The sequence below is a fragment of the Neopsephotus bourkii genome, unplaced genomic scaffold, assembly GCF_033783945.1.
Source record: "Neopsephotus bourkii isolate Nb327-2 ecotype Australia unplaced genomic scaffold, CSIRO-AGI_Nbou_v1 NB_1016, whole genome shotgun sequence".
In the NCBI taxonomy this organism is placed as follows: Eukaryota; Metazoa; Chordata; class Aves; order Psittaciformes; family Psittacidae; genus Neopsephotus; species Neopsephotus bourkii.
This window is the reverse complement of record NW_026901505.1, coordinates 1860749-1883567: the sequence shown is the minus strand read 5'-3', so window position 1 is coordinate 1883567 and position 22819 is coordinate 1860749. Positions and strand designations below refer to the sequence as shown.

At 43.7% G+C, this 22819-nt stretch overlaps 1 long non-coding RNA gene across 1 annotated transcript; it reads left to right on the top strand.

The window, feature by feature from the left end:
• The first annotated feature begins 2201 nt into the window (after positions 1–2201).
• On the top strand, positions 2202–22516 carry LOC133215863 (uncharacterized). Its single transcript, XR_009726504.1, has 3 exons — positions 2202–2276; positions 21024–21140; positions 22453–22516. It is a non-coding gene; the product is annotated as an uncharacterized LOC133215863 (long non-coding RNA).
• The last annotated feature ends 303 nt before the right edge of the window (positions 22517–22819 follow it).

Sequence of the window (22819 nt, the reverse complement as noted above, 5' to 3'; positions counted from 1 at the left end):
AACACCCACAAGCATGTCCTCCAGAGTCTCCATGGACCTCTTCACCAAAGAGCTGGAGCATTTAGAAGCAAGAGTGAATGAGATTTATTTGTCCTAGTGCTGGAGAAACTGAGGCACTGAGACTTCAAAGACATTTCTTTAAGCTTTGCTAAAAAACTTTTGGGAGAGCAGATACTAGAAATTACCCTCATGCTTCTCCTGTGCTTTAACCACAGGACAAACCTAGTAGAGAAAAGGCAGGGTGGGTCTGAAGGAGGAGGCTGTTGATCCCGTCTAGCAAAGGGCACAAATGTGCCCAGACGTGAACAAGTATATTCAGTGGGGTCTGCCAGGGCAGTCCTCTGTTGAAGAGGCAGACCCACGGCATCTTTATGCTGAGGATGAGTGAAGCACAGTAAATCCTGAATGAATTAGTTTGTGTGTAGAGAGCTGCCTGCACAATGCTCAAGCAGTATTGCATTTGCATATATCCATTTGCACACAAATACACATATCTGTGTGAGAATGTGTATGTATAATACATACATAAAAAGGACTGCAAGGAGGGACTTTCCCACCAGAGCAAAACTTGGAAAACGAGAATGTTTGTACAAAAAAACATGTCCTTTGCCAACAAGTTTCTGTATTCCCCTGTTATTAGAGACATTTGTGCTTAAATCAGAGCTCCCAGTCCTGCCTCTCCTTCTATCTGAGCCTACACAGATTGCATAATCCTCTGTTTGTGGCATCATCATATGTTGCTATAGAGATAGGGGAAATGTCTGTGATGATGATGATGTCAAATAGCTCAGCCAGACAACTCCAATATCAAGATAGAGGAGGAGAGGGTCCTTAAACAGAAGCAAAGCATCATCTCCAGTAGTCAGTAAAGAGGAAAGGTAATATTATTTATAGACCTCTAAAGGTAAACAGATGTCAGCTCCAAACAAGTGCGACTTGAAAGCTTTCTCCAGTGTGAAAGTTCCCAGCCCTGCTCCTGCTTTCAAAGGCTTTGCTTTGTCAACGTGACTTCTTCAATTGCTCTATTCAATGGGCTCTATAAATTTTGGAGTAGTTATGCTGCTACTGTCATCGGGATGTGGCAACCCTATGAATACTGTGTCTCATCTTGTGGCTATGTCTGGAAATGTGCTAAGAGTAAAAATGCAGATTCACTCCTCATAACCAATATATATTGCTCCTATTCAGGACTTCAGACAAGGTTCAGACCTGGATGCTCTGCTGTTCTGCTAGAGAATAGCACCCAAAATTCCCATAGCAATAAGCTCACTGGGGTGGCAGGGAAGTAGAGGCATGTGGTGGGATCCCCACACCTGAGTCCACATGGAGATGCCAGAACTGCAGCTTTCCTTAGAAATGAAAATATTTCTGCCTCTTGGAAGTGGAGCGCCCTAACTGTCAGGCTTGGTTTGAAGCTTTCCCTCACTACCTACATTGAAAGCCCCTCCTCAGCCTGGCAACAGAGTGGCTGGCCTCAGCCTCCACCAGCCAGATCACAAAACAATTTAAGCCCTTTTCCTGGAACGGGGTATCAGAACAACAGCGGCCACCCTGACAGACTGATGGGGATGGTTTGGTGGCTACCAGCGTTAACAGACGCACATGGAACTGTCACAGACTCCCCTGCCCCAATCAGGTCCCTCAGCCATCAGCTCATTGCCTTGGGATCTCAGGCTTCTTCCCTCATGCACAAAATTAGCAGCCGCTTTGTAAGTACTAATCCTGAAGAAGCAGATCCAATCTCACACTTGAATTTTATCTCGTATTTCTCCCTATATCCAAGTTTTCCTCCTAATGTTTCATTACAGTTAAAACACAGGTTTACACGATGGTTGCAGGAAGCTGATCTGAAAGACAATTATATTTTACAATTTCTCTAAATGGGAGAAAATAGTGGCTTGGTTTCTTTCTGCTCTAGACTATTTAATTACCAGGGTATCGTGGAATGCCTGCATTGTAATAAAACTCCAATGTGTATCCAGGTACCAGGGGATTTATTAACTCGCACTCAACACTGGCAATCAGCAGCCGGGGTCAGATGTGCCTGGTGATGATGACATCACCATTTTTGGCAGGTATCTCTGCAACGAGTCTTGAGTGAGGTAATGTCCCCAAAATTAAAACTGACAGCAGGATTAATAATGATAGACTCGTTGAGCCTTTGCTTTTTACTTTAAACTGGCGTTCTATTTCTTCCATCGGGGGTTGCCAGAAGATCATCATAACATTCACCCAGCATTTCAGCACAGCAGCAGGAAGGGTGATAAGGGACACCGGTAAGTGTTACTGGGTAAGTTACCTCAGGATGGTAGGCACTGACTGACTGTATTTTCTACTGGAGATGGGCAGGTCTCACAGCACCAAACCAGTTGCCATCCTCACTGCCAAGCCAACACTCAACTCTGGATGTACAACTGGAAATAACTCACACGGATGTGCCTGGCAGCAGCTGAGATAGTGCCTTTTCCCAGCAGGTTTACATTGATTTCAGTTGGAAGAAGGCAGCATCAGTGTGTCCTGATCCAGTCCTTTGAGGTATTCTCCAGCTGTAAACCACAGCAAACCTGCTGGTCAGGATCATTAAGCCCAGAAAGCCTTGCCCAGCACACCATGGATATTTCCAGACTCCAAGTAAATTTATTTAATTTGGAGCAGTTTGCAGGTGGTTTGGCCTGTCTTGTCCAGGAGGGGTTTGCTTATTTGGTTTTGAAGTTTTGCAAGGGAAAGCAAAAGGGAAACCCAGGCTGTGGCTGACACCCTGTGATCAAGCTCCCTCAGCCCAAGACCTCAGCAGCCACAAAGCAATGCCACAAGTGTAGAGCACACACTCCAGTCAAACTGACCCAGTGCAAACGTGCCTACTGACACCAGGGAATGTGCACCTGCATCTATTCAAACTTATGAACCTGGCCTTCTTGTTTTCTCAGTCAAACATTAGATGGAAAGGTCTTCCTGGGACATCCCTGAAATCTGTTACAGTGATAAGCAGCCATCACCACTAGGTCCCAGGGATATAAAAGACTTGAGATTTTCCATACAAAAGACACAGGGCAGCCAGGGTCCCACTTTCTAATCCTAGCCCCTTCTCCCACTGGTCCCACTATCTGAGCATTTTGATTCCTTGAATTCTACTCAGACTCCTGACATTTCTGTGTTGTTTTTACCTGTCCTGCTCCTTCCTACCTCACCTGCATTCTCCACTGAGACTGGCACAACCAAAGGATAAAGCCCAGATGCAAGCCCAAGCTTCAAAGACAGATTTCTTACAAGAGTCTGCCAAACTGGCCAGAAGGAGACTTAAAATATTAGCAAAGGCAAGTACCTGGGTTTTCCCTGTTAATTGTATTATGCCTCAGCAGAAGATGGAGGTGGGTTGGGTATTTATATAGTCTGTTAACCATCAGAGGATTTAATATGTCATTAGGCACAAAAATGAAGAGATAGAAAATACTGGAACTGTTTGGATCTCAAATAGCTTATATCAGGTAGTAATTACTACCCCTTACAGGCACCTAGCTCAGATAAAATCCATCTCACTCTGCCTAAGCACAACCTATACACCTGAGCACTTTTATGCACTTAAAATGATGCAAAAGCATTTTACTATATTGTCTTTCTGTGTAGGTGGATGGTACAGTGCACAGAGCAATCCCTGAACAGTCTTATGAAAAAGGCAGACCCTTTTAGGCCATCCAGCCCTCAAGTTGTCCCCACCCCTTGCTCCATATTCAGGAGCAGGGAGATACAGCTTCTATATTGTAAAGTCAAAATGAAAACATGGAAATCTGAAATAATGATGGAAGAAATGAGCAAAGTTTTGGTCATTGTTTAATTTGCTAAGAGAACAACCACACCTAAGACTCCTTCTGCCAGCTCTGACAAAGTGGCCAAAGATAAAGACAAATATGCCTCAGCGATGAAGCACAGCTGTTTAATAGTGAAGGGTGGAGGGGAGAAGTGCACAATAATTGAATTAGTAGCTGTGCCCTTTTCATGTTTCTCCCTCCACTGTTATTGGTAAGAAACATAGTTTGAGATTTTAATTTTTCCTATACAGATGTTGCCCTTAAAAAGTCTACTAATAACCTTGTAGAACTCCATTTCTCTAATAGTGATAAAGTGCTTTAGTTAATTAAACCTCACAACCCTTCTGAAAGTGTCAAACTAAGCCATGCAGCAGCCTCATTGCAAAACGCAGCACTTCCAAAAACGTGTTTGTGGGTTTTGCATAGCCACTCTCCACCCCACGCCTATGCTCGCATCGCTTGCAAAGGAGCCTTGGGGGAAGATCATGTACAAATTGACAGAGAAAATGCACTGGAACTGCTTCTACCAAAAGGTTTGTTGGGGTTTTACTTTGCAGCAAAAATTCACCCTGTTACCAAAGCTAAAAAGTTTTCAAGAGTTATCTTGATTTTGCCTCAGATTTCAACAGAAAGGTTTGTGAAGTTCAGGGTGGACTGATTTATTCCAATCAACAAAAGAAGGAGAAAATGTGCAACCAGTCCAGACCCTGATATTGAGGTCTAAGTATTATATTGCAAAAACCTTGGAAAGATTACTCCTCATGTCAGTGCAAAAACATCTCAAAATTGCAAAATGTGGTCACCAGACACAGTTGTAGTTTTATATCTAGTTCTATCATCAGGCAAGTTTGGATCTGGTTTATATTTCCCTTTCAGGTAGTGAAGTTGATAGTACAAGTAATTACAGTAATAATGCCTCCAGTCAGTGTCTGCTTGTAACTACCCCTTGACATGGCCCTGTACATGTAGCATGGCATGTATACATTTGAATCTATTTTATTAAGAAACCAGTATGAGATTTGCTGTTAATGCTCTGCTATTCTCCCCATCTTTTTACTTTGAACTCCATGTAGGAAAATCACCACCTGCAATGAGACCCTTGAAGCAAGGTTACCACACAGTGGTTCAGGCACTGCCTTACAGCACAGTGATGGTCCTGAGGAATCCCGGGAGGTTTGCACTGGGCAGATCAGCCCACGGTTTTGCACTTGGTTCATGAAGGCTCTGGTTCAGCAGATTGATCACAAGACAATCTGATATTAAGGGGAAAAAAAGCATCACATTCACTTCCATGTTTGCTGAGAATCCAGACCCTCTCTGCCAAACTTCACCCCTTGTGTGGAGTTTTCCTGCTAGATTTAAAAACATGGCAAGCAAGATCTCATCTAGGATAAAGAGGCTGATATAGAGCTACTTACAGGAAAATGAATATTGGTAGCCAGGATTCACGCAACCTACCTAGGAAGGTAATAAAGAAGCATGACCTATCTTCACAACAGGTACCAGCTTCACTCTTATTAACATTATGGATCCTGTGGTTGCTTCCTTCACACTAAAAACCACTAATTTAATGTACAGTACAGTCATTCTATGTGGGGGGAAAGAGAAATTCTTTCTTCCTTCCTGTTGGAAAACTCTTTGGCAGTAACGCTTGGATTGTTTTCTTTGTAAATTATATTCATGCTGTTTTCAAGATGTTTTCCTGACTTTATTGAAATTTGACCAATTTAACGAGTAATGTAGAACTTGTTTCCATGTTAAAAAACTCTCAGAGCTGCTTGGGAATAATTATTAAAACTTCCATGTGTGCAGCAAAGGCAGCCACTTTTGCAAACAGCAAAAAATACCCCAGTCTAACAGAAGGACATTGCTCTAACAATAGGCAGAGTAGTGCAGAACCTAAGGCCACCAACCTTTGGACACCAGGGTTTGCAATGGCTCCATGCCAGGAATGTAACACTCACACCTGGTTTTCATGCCAAGTTCCACTTTAAAAAGACTTTTAATCACAGGTAAGGGACCAATACAAAGCCCTGGAATCAGTGGAGAGGCTCAAATGGAGTCTAACAGAACGTGACTCCGGCTCCAAAGACCTGACCTCTTGCACAGCACTTAATGCATGTGTCTAAATCCTCTGAGTCTGCTTGAAACAGAGCTTTGGGTGATGAAGGCATGGGCATTTGCTGTGAGACTTACCTGATGCAGATATACATAACAGGTAAAGCAGCTGCATAGCCTCTGTGTGACCCCCACAGCAGCTGTGCCTAGCCCAAAAAGCCAGTAGGTATCCGCTTAAACACTTCTGGTTTTGCTAAGTAAGGGTGCTAAACCTAGAGGTTTGATAGGCTTGGTGCCCACAGTAACACACAGCTCCATGCTCCGCAGTATTCATCTGTCTCCTCTTTTTTATTAGCTCCCTTCAAGACCCAAAGTGTGGAGATTCTCTTTTGATGAGCAGCTGCCAAAATTCGCCCCCTAAACTGAGGGATTTAGTACCAGCATCTACTCATTGCTTTAATAATCCATTTTAAGTGGCCGTCTTTTAAAACGACAGTTCTAATATTGTTATAGGAAGCCTCCTGAAATGCCCAGTCTTTTCTGCACAAGTAACAATAGGTAGGGACACACATTTCATGCAGCCACACCAGCAGTATTAAAACCTCCAGCCAAAGTTTCCCATCACATCCTATTTTAAATTGATGGCAATGGTGCATCTGGCCATGTCCTCATGCCCCAAAACCCCCTTGAGCTCAGCTTCATCCAGAATCATGTGAGGGCAGCAATGCTGGGGAGATGGCTGAACCACAGAGCCTCATCAGGATGGTGGGAGATGTCCCTGTTGTTATTCAAGCAGAAAGCCAAGGGCAACCCTTGCTGGTTGTACGGGATGCGAGGAGAGCGCTGTGCATGTGTAGTTTACACAACTGAAATACAGAAGCTGACATTTTTATGACTTTCATAATCTTTCCAGTAAGCAGCATTACCACGCAGCAGAGACCGGCTCTGTGTCCATGACAGGTATGAGGAGAGACAGAGCAGCATGCTCAGGGAGCAACCGGCACGCTCAGGCACTTCTGCCAGTCCTTAGGGAACTGCCTCAGAACTTTGATGCCAGCTCACACAATGAATACTCACCAATTTATGAGAGACATGAAAACCTTACAGATTCCTTCAGCTACAGATTTTGCTCCTTATTCTCCCTAGTGGCTAGAAACAGGTTCATGGGGGCACACACATGTATACATCCCTTTTTCCTCCCCATCCTTCTTTAGACTCTGAGGCCAGCTTTCCAGGCACTACTCCTCTGCAGCTGCCTTTGAGGTACTGCCTTCTCCCCAGGATTCCCTGTGACACTTATAGTCCTCATTGCTGATACAAGAAAAATGCAAGTGGAGATTTGGGCACCTAGAATAAAGGGCCAGACATCTAAATCAAGGGCTAAACAAAGTGCATTTATGAATTTACTGACACTCCCTGCTTTTAGCTACTTCTGTGCTGTTTGTTGGCTCAGCGGCTCTGAACAAAGCCCTTGTAACACTTGCATTTCCTCAGCATCAATAATACATCCCATCAGGTAAGCTGTGCTGTGCTGCAGCGAACTGAGCCTCACAGGGTGTCACACTGCTGCAAGCCAGGGCGAGGTAACAGGACTAGATGGGGCTGTTGCAGCTGTGATAGGATCCAAGGTGGCAGAGCAGAAGCTCTGCTCCAAGTGAAGCACAGGGGCTCCATCCTTCCAGGGGCTCAGATGCATAAAGTCCCTTTTGGGTGTTTTTTTTTCCCCTTTCTTTTTCTGACACCCAGCACAAGAATAGCTACCTCTGCCTGGTTGTTACTAACTCAGGATGCACTTAAGAAGATATTCATTAAGCGCCTTTCAATCAAAAGGATAAGAAGCCCGTACAGCCATGACTCATGCAGGTGGCTCACCCTTGCAGAATGGGCGTTCAGAGAGATCTGATCTTCCAGGGAGGCGTAGGATTACTTTTCACTGCATCATAAAAAGGCAAGGAAGGTGGAGCTGATGCAAAAGGTTATACTTCCTTTCCCCAGCATACACGGCCTGGGTTTTGCAAGGAGTTCAAAGAGGTGGCACACACCCATTCACTTCCAGAGGAGCTTGGCCACTTTGATGCCTTTGAAATCTGCCTGCCTTAATGCCAGGCAGATGCTGGCAATGCCTTCAGCTTATCCACCCAAATACAGTGCCCTCCCCTTAGAGCAGGCAGAAACACACATTTTTCACATACACAAGTCTCAAGGACAGCATTTAGGAAGCCATTCCACCTTTGCAGCACTCAGCCCAGGGGTTCACTTTAAATCCTGAGCACTAAAGTAGAAACAGGCACCAAAGGCAGCTTAAAGACCTTAAAAAGGCCTCCATTAGAAGTAAGGCAGCAGCTGAATGTGCAGCATACCCTTAGGAACACATCAAGTAACAAAAAACTTAAGCTATTTTCCTCTTAAGATTAAAGTGATATACAATATAGTGTTTATTAAAATGCAGCACTGTTTCAGTATAAATTGCACTTATATATAGAATGGTGTTTTATTCACTCTCCTTTTCTACAAGGGCAATGCGTAGGTTGGAGTACTTTGCCTGGTGCTTGCTTGCACTTCTGACTGATGAAGTGTGTCTGTGTCCCCAGTTTCATTCCATGTTGGCTGAATGGAGATGACATGTAGGGGACAAGCAAGGCTTAGTTAAGTTAAGGCGTGGGAAAATAAATGCAGTCAAGGATGGAGTAGGACAGCAGTAGGACAGCAGAACTCAGCCAAACCCATCACATCTCTCTTTCTGCTGAGCATTGTTCTGAATCAGTGAATATTCATCACCGAACAGGTAACACAAGGAATTATTCTTTCATTTTATGCTTTGCTGCAAGTTTCAGTACACAGATTTCTTTGCTACTGCTCCTTGATGGCACCACAGCCCTGGGACTCACTGAGAAATTCTCTGCCCCCTTACAAGTGGATCTGCAACATGTCACAGCTCTTAAGGATAAAGTTTATGAATGCCATAACTAATATTTTCAGCATTCATTCCTTCAGTGCAATGTAAGCCCTTGAGAAGTTCAGACCAGGATGACAGAAATGAACACATGCATAGCAACTTCCTTGGGTGATGAAAAGAAAGAAAGGCTCAAACCTTGAAATTCTCCTAACCCAGAAGAACATAATGGCTTTAGGTATTTTTAGATTAAAAATTATTTCTTTCACAAGAAACCAGGAGTATTACTTATGTGCAGCTTTCTTTTGCCATGGTCACAGCTACATTTGAAAGATTTTCACTATCTTAAAGAAAACACCTTTAGGCAGGTCACATCACAGCCAAATCATAATTTGTGAAGTAAAACACAACCGTGAAAACAGATATTTAACATTATAAAGAACATGCTACTAATTGTAGCTAAGAATGTCCCCTCTGCATGGTGGGAAGGGGAGAGGTGGTGGGAGATGGCATGAAAACAAATCATTAAATCACAAATATTTATGTTGTTTGGGGTTGTTTTTTTTTTTAGTCAAAAGGGAAACCAGCAAGGTAGAGTTTTACATTCTTGAGCATCCACTCTTTGCTAAGGCTGCTGCCTGTTGAGAAATATATTGGCATGCATGACAACGATAGCAGTTATGCAAGAGAAACGGTCCAAACACCTAAGGAAAGACAGGCAGGATCACACCCAAGGAGATTTCAAATCTCAACAGATCATGAAGGTCACAAGCTAATAAAAAGCAAGGCAGCCCCTCCCCAGCACACATAGGTGGGAACAAGCATGCAAAGGATGGATCTGGAACCCACCATAACAATGCTTAACTTAAAATAAAGTTGATAGCTGTTAAGAACTGCTTGGGAAAAGGGCAAGGAGGGTCTTTACCAGTGTGTCTCTGGAGTGAGGATGCAGAAGAGATGGATCCTCAGCTCAGGGCAACCACAAGCTCAACATGGATCCCAGTAGTTCTGCACATCCCTGCAGCTTCCATCTCATGGAGCCACTCACCTACACCACCCTGCTTAAATTTGCCCCTGACATTCCTGGTGGTGGGAGGGTTTTCTCTCCTGTTTGTGAAGCCTCTGGCTCACCTGTGAGCAGTTTGCAGTAATGAGTGCTAAAAGTATGTGAGATATATATAGTATTGACTTTACAAGCTGCATGACAGGTTGCTTTATCCATCTGATACCATTTTGCTACCTACAAGGCACTTCAGAGGTAGCCATCCTACAAAATCTGACTTTTTACAGGTTCAGAAGGTTTTAATCTCTATGAACATTCTGGTAAACAGAAGGGTTAAATATTCATTGCCAGGAACACTTATGGAAAAGCTGAGGAACTCAGAGCCAGGACCAAACACAGATTTCAGAGGAATTCTCTAAAATACCAGCTACAAGCATCACAAAGTTCACCAGCACTTGCTGTCAAATCCAAGCTGCCTTTGGACAAGGCAGAATCTTGCACATAAATGATTTGCAGCTGTAAAAAGCCATCTTACTTGCTCCAGAAACTATTCTTCTTTCCAACAAACCAAAATGACTTAGAAACATTAGCATCAAAACTGGATGACAAGGAAATGAAGTGCCTGCAAGGAAGAGAAATTAATTTTTGCAAAATTAGTCCCATTTGTGCAAATATTTACAATCAAGTCTGTATTGCACACACACTCCCACTCGAAGGTGATGAATGTACTCAGCCACATACTGCTATGCATTTGCCTTCAGTGTCTGCAACATTAGCGATAATTGGCATGAGAAAAGTCCTGATGCTTATAAGCTTTGGGAATTGCTGATAACCTGATAAACAAAAATGTTAAGGCAACTTCAGGAGCTAATCAAAACCCCAGCAGGTTGAGGAAATGTCAATATTTACAGCAAGCAGCCTTTCATCAGTTAATCACTTTTAACCTTCATAAACTAAGATACTATAGAGGACTTCAGGTTAATATATGAACCCTCTATTCAATTAAGGTATTACAAAGGCAGTTACAAACAAATAAAGCATCATGAAATGAAGTACAATTGAATTTATCAGGGGAGAAGCAGGCCAAAAAGGGACTGGAGAGCCCCAGTTTCAGTGTTTTAAAGGAAGAAGTGTTCTGTGTAATTCTAAAGAAACAGACTCAGCGTTAGTTCCAAATATTTTATTTCACACATAAAGCACAGTATCCGTACCCGTACTAATACAGAACAGACTTTTGCCAATTCTGGTGCATGCTTTTGTTATTGCATTATAGTTCATGAGAATTGTAGTGCATAATTAAATAAAAAAACTTGAACCTGGAATTATAAAACCGTCACCACAAACCAACAATTCCACTTGATACGTATTAAGTCATTACTTTTCCTTTTTTTTAAGTTTTCTTTTCTTTTTAAGGAAAGAAGAAGGGAATCAAGGAGGAATAAAAGGGGGGAAGAGAGGGAGAGAAAGAGAAAAAATTCTTTTCCATGTAAATCATTAAAAATGCATGAAGGCTTAAAGCACGCTAGGAACAGCCTATGCATTCATTTAGGAGACTACGCACGAGAAAACCCACTGCATTAAAAGCAAAAGAGAGATTTTCTAAACCTCAGGATGGCAGGGAAACAGAACAAGCCATGGAGAAGACTGGTGGGGTGGAAATGCCCTAGGCAGGGAGGGGCTCCTTTTTCACATCCCCCTTCCTGACAGAAAGCACCAGGGGCCTTGAGCGCTGCAGCATTCGTGATGCTCCAGCAGAGCTTTCTAAGTTTTATCTTCCAGAGGAGCTAATCACAATAACAAACATATGGATTATTATTCTTGCTGTTGAGTTCAGCTTCTGCCACAGAGAAACCTCCTGGTATGAATGGCTAATTTATTGAGCTACAGATGCGAGCTCTCCTTTGCGTGCAGAAGGCAGTACGATACAGGAGTTAGACAACAGGGCCTGGCATCAGCAGTTGCAGGTTAAATATCTCCTTGACACTTCCTATCTCCTGAAGGCACTTCAGCTCAGTGCATTCCTGCACTGTGGGGGGAGCACTTGCTATAAATGACGTCCCACTATGAGAATCCTGGGTTTTATATAAGTACACTTTATCGTTACGAAACACCAGACAACACACACCATCAGGGGATGATTTTCACCTTGTACAAAGCCGTGCTCCTGTGGGACAGGGTATCTGACCTTGATGTGTCATGCTATAACTAGAGAGATACGTCAGGAGAGAAATGGCTTTTATTGTGTGAAGCTGGTTTGGTTGGTTTTTTGAAGTTTTCTGCGTCATCCTTTTTAAATTTTTAGAGTGGATTTATTGCTCTTGAAATCCATATCCCAGGGGCCTGGGTCTGCTCAGCACAGAGCAGAGTACATGGGAAGCAGTGCTGCAGCTTTCCCCTCTGGTGTGTCAGTCCTGACTTGAAGTAAATGCTTGGAGATTATTTATTTATTTATTAAGTTAACTCCACCTCTCTTGGCACTGCAGTGCCAGGAGGTGCAAATCCTGGTGCTTCTCCTTTATGCTGTGGACACAACAGGTTTGAAAGCACCATTCATTAGCTGTGAGGCACTTAATAATCAATAATGGCCAATCATCGCTGGCACCCCCAGCCCAACTTACCATTAAATATCTGCAGAGGGAGGGCTCTGTGTGGGATGTTCAGTTCTGTGGTTTGAGTCACTGTCTCTTTGGAGGTCTCCATCAGCCCAGGGTATTGCTCTATCCCAGTTCTTGCTCAAGTAACTGGTCTCCTGGTGATGCCACCACTCTCACCCTTAGGTCAGAGGTAAGATATGAGGACTAGAAACACTAGACTCCATATCTTAACTAACACAGGGTTTGATGTAATCTGCAATAGGGAGACAAAATATCCCACCTGTGCCTATGGCAGGGTTCCTGCTGTTGGTCTGTGCGGCACCTCTGGTAGCGAGCACCAGAGCCTGAGCTGCAGAGACCACAAATATAATCCAGTTTGGGAACCACCATAGCCTGGGGCTTTTCCAGGGCTGAAATTTCATAAGCCAGACAAAAAGGTAATCCCCATCTTTTCTGGGCTGAGGAAGAGTTACAGCTTTACTGCTCCTGACTGGGACTTGCGTAACTCCAGCCTAGTTCCATCCCTCTTAATGATGCCATTTACTACCATAGGCAGGAGGCAATCTGGTTTTGCCTAATCAGCAATTTTTGAGCTTTTGATTCCCACTCCTCCCCACCCCTTCTTTTTGTCAATATTCATTATAAATGCTTGAAGTCAGGGTTCCTTTTTAGCTGACTGTGCTTTCTCTGCCTCACCCCTTCAGGTGGAGAGCTGACAAGTGACCACTTCGTGCACAAGGGAACTTTAAATGAATCCCAAAAGAAAGTATTTGTGTAAGAATGAAAGGGCATCCCAGGCTTCTGCTGAGTAATGGATGTGACAATAATTGTAGGGGAAAAAGATCCAAACAGTTGGGTGTTCGGTTTGTGTTGTTTTTTTTTTTTTTGCTTTCTGCAGCCAAGCTTTTGATCTAAAGATGTAAAAAACCTGACAGTTGCTGCAGCAAGAGCTGCACTTTGATTCTGGGGCACACAGGAAAGAGAGTTGCCAGTGTGGGAATCAAGAAACTGGCTACTGCTCCTTTGAACTGTATCAAAAGCTCATCATATTTACTTCTTCCAATTAAGAAGTGAATTTATTACGAGTGTAGATGAAAGGCTGGTAACCAAGATTGGGAACAGATAGGAAGGGAGGCACTTTGCTAGTTACAGCCACAGTAAGACACATCTGAACACAACACGGCTGCCACCAGTCCCAACCCCAGCCTCTCCCCACTACTCACTCTTGGTCCCAGAGCCACCACTGCTAACCCAGCCATGGGCTGCTTTTCCCCAGGGACAGCCCCTTGTTCTGAACAGTCCATCAATTTTGACATGCAGAACAATAAAACTGCAATTAAATGCCTTCCTCCTGTGTGCGGAGGCTGGGGATCTGGTTCCCCCTTGTATCTCTTACCTTCCATCTACCACTTTGAAGGGTTTGTTCTTGAATTGTATCTGGATATCTCAGAGTGGAATTTCATTCTTCTGAGACTTCTACAAGCAGCCCGGTAAAGAATTAGGATGCGACAGGGAGCACACCAAGCAGCCTGCAGCTCACGGAGCTTTCTGTCACCATTGTCTGCGCCAAGAGAGATGCCCAAAAAAGATGATGCTCTCTAGAATGTGGGAATTACCCTGAGAAGCAATGGAACACATCTGCCTACTTTTCACTCCTCAAAGAATGAGGACAGTCTTCCTCCTTAGCATAATATAGGTAAAGATTTACTAGCTGAGATCTTCTCAGTTAGATTGGCCAAAAAATGGATGTACTGGGAAAAAGGAAAAAACCCAATACAGGAATCACATTGAATTTTTTCCATACATTTACTCCATGTGGGCTGAAAAAAAATATGTGGAAGCAGAGCCTATTCCTCAGGTCTGAGGCACGTTTGTGCAGGACTGAATTATGTTGGGTTTGTCCTGTTTTGCTTCCTAAAGAAAGTATCCTAGAGGCAGTGTGAATTCATCCAGGAGTTAAATTAGTATGTTTGATCTGGGATCCAATACAGCTGATCAACATATATCCTTGAATGAGTTACATTCAGAGCATACTCTAATTAAAATCCTCTAATCTTCTGCTGCATCCTGGCATGTATATCACCCTCATGATGCTCAGGGTGTAGCAAACACCAAAGATGCTAGCACATACCCATGAGGACCATATAAAATTGTCTAGAGAGGAGTTAGTACTCTGCACTAGAGCAAAGATCCTGTTTCCAGGATGCTATTAAAGGAATAAGCGCTGCCCTACACCCTGTCTGTGCTTTCTGAATGAGATGTCCTGGCTGCTTAGCTGAGGATACTGTCAACATGACTGATCACCCCTCACTGCCTCAGGAAAGGGCTTTTGTTTATATTTCAGGTAGACAGTTTTACTGCATTATATATGATCCTTGCAATTGTTACCACTATCTGCTTCTGCCCTAAATATAGTGCGAATGTTCCTTGCCCTTACCCTGGTGTCACTTCCATCCTTCATGCTCCCACTCCAGGTCTCTTACGTTGGTTCCAGAAGTGACAAATCAGCACAAATGCATCACTGCTCTTCAGGGCTTGGCAGTGGAGCAGCAGCATGTGCCTGGGATGTGCCTCTCTGTTCCCAGGCATGCTGGGGATGCTGTGTCTCAAGCTGAACAGAAACTCTGATCCTGTGCGGCTCCTCTGAAAGCTTCCCGTAAATATACAAGGCTTATGCTGACAAGCTTGCATTAGATTTATACCCCCAGGACAGAGCAGTCACTTGTTCAGTCATAGAGAATATCCCCAGGTCCCTCACAGATCTAGTGGTGGGTAACCTGGTAACAGGACAGAGTTTTGATTTCACTGCCTATCAGATTTCACTGCCTTCCTGGGGGTTTTGGGGAGGGGGGAGAGAAAGAAGAAGGAGGGAATTATAGGACCAAGTTGAGAGAGAAACTCTTTCTTCTTGTTTCTGTTGTAATCCCACTCAGAAGCATCAAGGAGGTGGGCTGTAGGAGCAATTACCACCACACAGTGTCTCTCTGTATTTATTCTCCCTTGCTGATGCTCCTGTCAAACCAGCTCACTCTGCAGGGCAGGAAATGCTGCATCCACCAATTCCAGCTTTAAGTTCATCTTGTGCATCTGAAAATAAAATGGGATAAATCCACATCACTCTCCAGTGATAGAGTAAAGCCACGAGGAACTTAGCAAGCAAACCATGGTGCATCTCAGTGTGAAGGCTGAGCAAAACAGCATGTTCTTCCCTCTCACTGTCTGCTCTGTGCTTCTGACAGTGCCACAGACAGCAACTTGAATTTTCAAGGATCCTCACATCCCCTGTAGGTCTAACTCTCAAGGCGTCCTGAGAGGAAGAACCATGTCCAAGTGGGACAGAATTACTTTCAGATGCAAAGGATGCCTCAGAGGAAGAAAAAAAGACAAGGGGCAGCAGGTCATCCTTGCTGCAACAGAACAGATCTCCATTTCCATCTCCTGCCCACTGCATGCTTCACAGGCCCTTACAGCAGCACTGGCCAGGTCAGAAACTGCTTTTCAACTGGGTACTTTCACATCAAGTCAGTGTTTTCCCCAAGACCAGATGTGAAAACAAGATCCAGCTTTTTGAGATTTGTATGAACTGGGAAAGAACAAGGGATCATCCTGTTGTCTATACATGTATGGATTTATTCGGTGATTATTCCATAGTGAAATGCAGTAAATTATGGGATGCAGCACAAAGATCTGTCATCAGGAAAAAATAGCCATAGATCACTGAAGTACAGTTTATCCACCTGAAATTACAGGTTTCAGAGAGGGCAGGAGTTAGAATTTAGGTAAGGTACAGAATTTAACATCCTTCCTTTATACATTGAATGCAGACAAGAATTTCACCATGCATTTGCCATCTTGAGCACAGCAGATGCAATAACCTCTCCCTAAAATACCCTTGGTTCAACAGAAGCTACTTCACCACCTGAGTTTTCCTTTGGACATCTCACCACACACTGACTGGGGCTAACTGGAATTGAGTGAAGGATCCACTGAAGTTACAGCCTGGGTAAACTGGAAGTAGACACGGAAGACACTGACCATGATGAATTCAATGGCAAAGCAGGAAAGTGCAAATGCCAGCAAGTCATTTCCTCTCTGTAATTAAGGTTCCCTTAAGAGACACAGTAAATACAGGATGATCCAATTCGTTACGGATTTCAAATTTCCGATGGCATTAGTGCATCTGAGATGCTCTCAGATCATTTGCAGAAACTGGCCAGTCTAGTCCAGATCTGGAAAGAAACTTCTTTCTTCAGGTGAGAGGATATCTGTTTCATACATAACTCATTAGCCACTCTGCTGAATTGCCAATTACTCATTGTTTTGATCAGTGGCTCTTGAGTAACATTCATCTCCAAAGCTTGCTCAGGACTAGTCATTCCTTCCCACTTGCCACTGATGGGCTCAATCTCTTTCCTCTTTTAGAGATGTTGATCTGACAGGCAATCATTTTGCCTTTCTGAGCTATCCTGCTAGCTAGAATTTTCCTTTCATTATTAAACTCAAACAGAAATAAACCAACCAAACAGACAAACCCTCTTAACTGTGTGTCAAAAATAGAAAGCACAGGTTTTTAACAAATGACCCATAATGGCACATCAGTGACTGTGCTCTCTACAAGATAAGGAGAATCCTGGCTTCAGCTTAGAAATGCAAGCATGCTGGTGAGGGAGTGATTTCCAGCCTGCTCCACAGCACCATGAAATACAAGGTCATACTTCCCTAAGCTAGAGTAACGGGAAAATAGATCTATTTTTTCCAGTTTCTTCAGGGTAGTTGGCTTTACTTTTCCTTCGGTACCCACCTAGCTTCACTGAATATACACAGAGAAGCAACAGCAAATAAAAGGTGTGACTATAAAATCGAGCAGTAGGATTTACCATCTAATAATACTTGAAAATTCTGAAAATAACTTGATCAAGTCTCAATGAAACACCTTTGAAATAGCAAACCATCTCTTGCATGAAAATGTATTCACCAGAGTGTCGTTAATAGCCAGCTACGAGACACCACTTTTACCACTGAAATGCAGCTAATTCATCATATCTCAAGGGCTGGTTTTTTTCACTGGTAACTTTCATTCCATCAATACACTGCAGCAATTCTTTGTACAAGACAGTCCTGATAAAGCAGAATAGAGCCAAGGAGAAATCTTGGAGAAATAAAGTGAGAACATGCACTCCGTGGGCCCAGAGCAAGACAGAAAAGCTGAACAACACAGTGCCAAGGAATTTAAACCCCCCCTAAAGAAGTAGCTGCAGAGCTCCCCCTGCTTTAGCTGCAGCTCATTAGCTTCCAAACCTCTGCAAACTTCTCCCGAAAAGCAGGTGAACTCTGGTGTCAAGATCACAGCTGTAATTGCAGCTTTTCCCTGAACAGGGGCTTGCTCAGACTTATCCGGCAGCAAACAGAAATTAGACCAAGCAGCTAGTCCCATAGACTCCTCTGCTGTCAGCACAGATCCTGCTGCCACTGAGGCAAGCACTACGGGCAATCCAGAAATAATAGGACAAACCCACAGCGGGTTTTATTTGTCACTGTCTCCTTCTTACAAACGTTTTCTGTAAAGAATGTTAAGAAGGATGGTACACAGAATACAATGTAAATGATAATTTTACTGGATGGTGCCAGTGCACTTCTTATGTGAAAAATCAAATCAGGGTTTTAAATTCTGGCAAAGTGTTAGGGGACACCTTTTAAAAAGCACTTTAAGGCCAGGAAAAGAAAAAAAGAACTCTGCTTTCAGCTGCATTAACTTATTTTGTCTCGTTTTCACACTGCATGATTAAAAAATGAAAATAATCTGTGCTGATTCCAATTTCTTATGTGTCACCTTCACCTTTGCCAGGTGGTGGTGGAGAGCTCAGGGAGGTCTGCTCTTTCAGCATCTCAACAGACATAGTTTTTGTTAGAAATATTCAGCCCTCTCATTAAAATTTGCTTGCTTGATTGTGTTTTCTTTTCAGTAATGATACCCACTCCTATACTCACTTCTGTGGGTGAACACAAAGCAGGTAAAAACAGTACAAACTGAGCCACACCACTAAGCCTCACGCTGTTAGACCCCAGCTTAGCATTGCAACTGCTACATGCCTACTTGGTGAGGCTCTTCAGCACCTCCTGCAGTGCTGCACTGAATTTGGATTAGGAATTCAGGGAAGGAGATGTATATTGAAATGCTAAAATCTTCAGCAATTCTGGCATCCGCTGGGAAAAATCTATGGGATAGAACCAATAAAAAATAAACCGGGGCAAGCGAATTATTAATCTCTCTAAACCTCTCTAACTGGAACTGCCCCCTCTGGAGGATGCATCCCAACAGATTCGCTGCGACATTCAGCTCACATATTTATGTGTGTGTACATATTTATGCGTGTGTGTTTTATCACATACTAACATGGGACTTTCTTTGATTTGTATATGGGATAAAAAACCACGAAGTTTCCATCAAACTTACAGAAATCCTTAATAATGATTTAATGCAGTGAGATCTGGCTCGCCACAAGACTGTGACAGGGCTGTATTTTGTTCTGCCAGGGTTAGGTGCTCTCTGATGCAGCAGCATTCTTTTGCTTTTTTTTTTTTTCCTTAAATGAAAACTGTATTAATCATTTATGAAGCTGTGGAGTCTTGTCTGGGCTCTGAGCATTGTTAAAGGTGCAGGGTAGGCAGCATGTGGCAGGAGAGGGCAGGGAGGGAGAGCAGCTCCAGCCTTGAGCAACCGGACACGGCTGGAGCCCTGGGTCTGTCTGAGAGCAGCGTCACGGCCACGTCTGGCGGGTTGGTGAGCACACGTCAGCAGGTTGGCCCCTGTTTGTGTTTGTGAATAAATTACACTTTGCAAGAGCAACACAAATAATAAAGAGCCAGCAGCACCCCTGGCTGCATAGAGTAAAGCTACCCAGCTTTCAGCCCATGTGTTTAATAACACCACCTAAGGCCATGCCACCAACACGCCGTCTAGGGAGCATTTTTGCTCACTTTTTTCTCCCTCTGCCACATTTCATCATGCTTAATAATAAAATTCAATAATTGCTAGCATGGAGGTGAGCCACCTTCTCCAGGAATAGCCCTCAAAACGCAGCAAGAGACCTGGCAAGGTGCTACCGCACAAAAACCAAAAGGAATTCCCATCCCATTGTGCCCTCTTTTGAGCATTTGTTATCCTCAGCGCTTTGTATTTTTACCTCGCTGTAAGAAATGTCCCTGTTTGGGGAGAAAAAACCCAAGAGGCAGTGGCTGAGCCTCAGAGTATGCGGCTGACATATATAATCTAGATTGGCTTTCGCAGGCAGACCTTTGATTGAGGAGGAAGAGGAGCAGCTGGTCAAAGTAATCTGCTCAGAGCAATTTGCATAATTTTCTCCCCCGTTTCCTCCGGCATTGTGAGCGTGTCTGGAGAGGAACACAAGCGGCAGATGCTGCGTCACTCTGTCACAGGGTACAGCAAAGTGGAGAACGTGGGTCAGAATTCATCTGCTAAATATCCCCAACAGGTTAAACAGTTCTGGAGAGCTTCAGTCACAGAGCTCCTTTTGAAAAGCTTTCTCTTCTATTTTTTTTCTCTTTCTTTTTTTTCCTTCACTGAGTACAAATGATTCCATTTCTCCAGCAATTGCATGTTTCCTTTCACACTTGTGTGCTATTCAGAAAGATACTCTTTGTCTTTCTTTATGGAGCTGGCTTCCAGGACCTAGTATTTCTTGCCCGTGCTTACATGAAGAACCCATTACAAATGGGTTGTTTGAGAACAGAAAGCCAGGCTTCTGGATTAAAAATGAATGTGTGTTTAATATTAAAAACAACATACTCAGTTGTGGCAAGAAAGACTAAAAGCCATCCTCTGGAGTTTCAGTTTTGTATTGGGTCTGGGACACTGGTGAAAGGTATGGATTTTGCACCTGACTCACCAGCTTCCACAATGGGTGCCTGAAATCAGGCTTCTGAATCATGGTCCTGCTGAGATAAAGGAATCTCTGTAAGCAAAGGAAGGTTTTTCTAACCTGACCAAAGCTAACCCCACACTATGCTCCCATGGTTTTTATTCCCTGCTCCTTGCCATGCCTCTTGGGCAATGGACAAAGCAAACAGCACCTTCCACCTACAAAAGATGTACATGTAAATGCCCTGTCTATTGCTTCAATACAGTATTCAAGCACTAAATAAAAATTTACTTTTACATCCTTTGGGGGGACAAGTGAAGCATTATTTTAATTCTTCAAAAAGCTACTTTTACCCAAAATTTCTTCCCAAGTTGCTAGACGCAAATACTATTGGTTCCCTCTAAGCTGGTGGTAGTAGCCCAGAGCAGCAGATGCTACTACCTGTGCTAGGTGCCCAGTAGCTACATTTCCTACCCTGGAGGACACTGTCTTCAGGAAAGCACATGAACCAGCCTTAGGGGCTCTGCCCTCACCCTTGGGCTGCCCCACCTCCGGTGCCAAGGTTTGCCTTATTCAGGACATGAACTTATCCCTGAAGCCGCCTGAGCCTCCAGCTGCCAATAGAGGCAAAACAGCCACAGCCAGCAGAGACCCTTGCTGATTTAAGATAGGCAAGCTCACCAGGAGAGGTTGTTAATTTAAACTTGTGAATACTCCAGTAGTCAAGTTTAAAACTCAGCCAGGAAAAACCCTCAAACACATGAATATTGTTCCTGTTCTTCCCCGCAGGAAGCTTCATTCCAAAAGCAGCCACTCTGACTGAGAATGGGAACCCTGCAGCAAAGGTGGGGAGGTGGCAGGACCTCCTCAAGACAACAGGAAAAAACAGAAATTGATTATTAAAAGGTAACCATGAGTTTAGCACTCCTAATTCAGAGCACAGTCAAAGGTGCATGCATCAGGTTAAGACAGCTACCATGAAGCATCTAAGGCCAATGGACAGCAAGGAATTTGGTTCGCCCATTCTCTAGTGCTACCAGACATCAGCTCCCTCTGCAACTGGAGCTCAAACAGTCTGAGACAATCCCTAAATTGTCCCTGTTGGCCATCTGGGAAGCCACCATCCCAGCAGGGATAAAACATGCTGTGATGCGTAGTCCCACACTGGATAACGTCAGGCTGTTATACAGCCTGATGTTAGATGCCAGAATAGGTGCCAGCATCTATTTTAGGCTTCTGTCAGTCATGATCATATGGTGGTGAGACAAATGAAAGCACTCCACTCCAAACGGGGATTGCCAAACCCACTGTGTCCCCACCACATGTCAGAAACACTTTTGGACACAGACTGCACTGCCTGTGGCCCCCATCACATCTCACCTCCTGGGTCATGGACAGTGCTGGGGAAACTCCAAAAACCCAAGGATCAGTTTCAACTGGCCAGGAGCTTATTGAGTAAAGCAGTAAGCTTATATAAGAAAATTGCATACAGCTTCTAAATATTCAGTTCAGGACAGTTTATTACTGTTCTAATTCATTTCCTAAAATACATACAAGCAGCTTGTACTCCATATATTGCAGGACAAGCTTGCAGTCTGACTGAACCAGCCATCTGTAGAGTGCAGTAGGAATCACCATTTCCCAATATTGCCACCCATATCTGAACCCAGCTGGAACTGGAACATCCAAGAGTAGAAACATTGCCCTGTTTGTCTATCCCTACCGTGACATTTTATTTTCTGGAGTGTCAGAAATCTGCTGGAGCAGGGTGGATTGTTCTAGGCCTGATCTTAAAAGCTCCCAATTAATGAGTATGCTGGGGAAAGGAGTTTGGTTTTTTTTCTTTTTTCATCCCCCAATGTCACCAACATTTTTTGTGGGATTTCAATAACACAATCCCCCCCCCTCCCCCTCGGCTCTCTTTCCCCTATGGATTTGGCTCAGGGTTTTAAGATTCTTTTTCAGGCTTTTTTAAGTACAAAGATGGAAATAAATCAAAGTCTCAGGGACCTCCCACCTCTGCATCTGCCCTTATTCCAGTGACTGAGTTTTTTTCAGGTATGGCTACTTAAGTCCATCCTTGATACATTACTTGGAGGTTCACACTCAATAACTGCTCTGCGTCTGATGTGACACCACTGGTGCCCACCAAAGCCAATGTGCAAAGCTTCTTGAGGGACACTGACACACACTGGGGATGTCTCTCTGATCTCCATAGGCAGCTGACAGCTCCCTGAGAGTTTCTGCTCAGAAGAGCACCAGAGAGCAAATACCTTCTCCCACATACAGGCCCTGAACAGAGTTCAGATGGAAAGAAAAACCAAGGCCAAGACTTTTACCATATTCCCTCTCCACTACCTGCCAATAGGAGACATAAACTTTCTAATAGCAAAAGGTGGGAAGCCTCACGTTACCAGTATGGGACAGGAACATCTTCAACCACAGAAAAAACGAGTCTTTTTGGGAAAGAAGGAGAAAAGACAAAAGTTTTCTTTAGACTTGTTTTCCTTCATTCTACTCCAGCTCTTGCCCCTCTGAGCTGAGCCTAGCAGAGTCAGCTGCCAAACCACAGCTCCAGCCCTTGT